Genomic DNA, 1,240 nt, shown 5'->3' on the forward strand with positions numbered 1-1,240 from the left:
CTGCCCGGGGAGGACGGGCTCGGGCAGGCAGGTGGCAGGGTCGTGGGCTGGCCGCAGAGGGCTGCCTCCCTGGGAACAGAAGCCATCAGGGCCGGACCTGGGGGCCACCCCAGTGCCAACTCGCATGCCCCCCAGTAACCACGGGGAGTGCTCATCCCCTCCCCCGCCCACCGAGCTCCTCCAAGTCCCACTGCCCAGCCCTCTGACAGCTGAGAGGGCCGCAGATAGGTGTGGCACCCCACTGTCCCAGGGCAAGGGCAGCCAAGCTCGCTTCCCTGCGCCACCACAGCCCACAGCCCAGCTTCCGGGGACGCAGAGGCCCTCCGGGCGGTTCCAGGCAGCAGGCGCCCAGCCAGGGCCAGCCGGCAGCAGGAGAGGAGCCGCCCTCAGAGGCAGCAGTTAGCAACCAGGTCATTAAATCTGCAGCAGCTCCCGGCACCTGATCCCTGACCCGGGCCTGGATCCCAGTTTTCCCGTGTAACCCTAGCCGGCAGGCGAAGGGGGACCCAGAGAATGCGCGCCCCCATGGCAACGGGGCTGCCCTCCGGTGCCCCAGGTTTCCGAGGCCCACATACTTCCTGCCTACCGAGAAGGTGCCGTCTGTCCCTGGCGTCACAAGTGTGCAGGTGGCCCGCTGCGAGCTCCCCTGGGCAGCCACCAGCCCGCCCCCCGGCCCGGCCAACAGCCAGCCTGGGCGCAGACCAGCTCAGCCGGGGGCCCCCAACAGTCCAGAGCTGCAGGAACTGCAGTGGGATGGCCAGTGCGCGCCGGCCGGCCTCGTCCTCCCAGGCCATGGCCCCCCAATGCTCTCTATCACCAGGGGAAAGGCCCTTGGGCAGAGGGCACCCAACCTCAACCCCACCCCGCCAACGAGCCAGAACCCCAAGCCTTATCTAAGCCGAGTTTCATCCCCGGGCTCTTGCGGCCCAGACCTGCGGTGACACTGACGTCGCGAGGAGACGGGGCCCCACGGGAGCCCCAATGCCACGACACCCGGGCTGGACCCGGACCCCGCTGGGAGACAGCAGCACAAAGCGTGCTGCGCCAGGTGCGCCGGGCTCCAAGGTGGACAGAGGGCCCACAGGCCAGTCGGGGCCTCCCTCTCTCCCCCAGCGACTAGTGCCGCGCCCCAGAGCACCCCACTCTAACAGCCTGCCCCCAAGCCCACCAGACGCTCCCACAACGTCAAAAAACGCAACTGCTCCGAACAGCAGTGACCGGGAGCGGGCCTTGGCGTGCG

The sequence above is a fragment of the Condylura cristata genome, unplaced genomic scaffold, assembly GCF_000260355.1.
Source record: "Condylura cristata isolate star-nosed mole 26May11 unplaced genomic scaffold, ConCri1.0 scaffold00006, whole genome shotgun sequence".
In the NCBI taxonomy this organism is placed as follows: Eukaryota; Metazoa; Chordata; class Mammalia; order Eulipotyphla; family Talpidae; genus Condylura; species Condylura cristata.